Source organism: Pteropus alecto, unplaced genomic scaffold (genome assembly GCF_000325575.1).
Source record: "Pteropus alecto unplaced genomic scaffold, ASM32557v1 scaffold338, whole genome shotgun sequence".
NCBI lineage: Eukaryota > Metazoa > Chordata > Mammalia > Chiroptera > Pteropodidae > Pteropus > Pteropus alecto.
In genome coordinates, this window is record NW_006441995.1 from 2,880,917 (window position 1) to 2,881,517 (window position 601).

Consider the following 601-nt stretch of genomic DNA (forward strand, 5'->3'; position numbering starts at 1 on the left):
TTCTAAGATGTGGTACTGTGGGGGAGGACAAGGGTTGACTTGGTCAAAAAAGTTTCAGAAACACCAACTTAAATTTATTTATTTATTTATTTATTTTTGTTTCTAAGCGAGGCAATCCTTGGTTGACCTCACAGATTGCAAAGACCTTGTCAGTTTACAATCCCTTATTTTTTTATTTTTATACCTACAGCACCTGATCTTCCTAGGTGGTCTCCCATCCAAGTACTAACCAGGCCCAGTGCTGCTTACCTTCCGAGATCAGACGGGATCGGGCTTGTTCAGGGTAGCATGGCTGTGGACAGACAGTGTGTTCTAAAATGGTATCTTCGTTGAAATGAATGGTGAGAGCTGCATGGGACAGTTTCTCTGAGGAGAGCAGACACAATACAGGATTGTTAACTTTAGGCATAGTGTTGCACAGTAGCTTCCTAAAACTAATTCGTCTTACATAGAGGAAACTTTATATCCCCTGAATAGCAATTCCTCATTTTCTCCTCCCTCTGCCTTTGGCAACTACCATTCCACTCTCTGCTTCTATGAATTTGACTATTTTTGATACCTCGTATAAGTAGAATCATAAGGTATTTGTCCTGTGACTGGC

At 40.9% G+C, this 601-nt stretch overlaps 1 pseudogene; it reads right to left on the reverse strand.

Annotated features, from left to right (window-relative positions):
- Positions 1 to 181: 181 nt before the first annotated feature.
- LOC112486120 lies at positions 182 to 300 on the reverse strand (annotated as a pseudogene).
- Between the last annotated feature and the right edge of the window lie 301 nt (positions 301 to 601).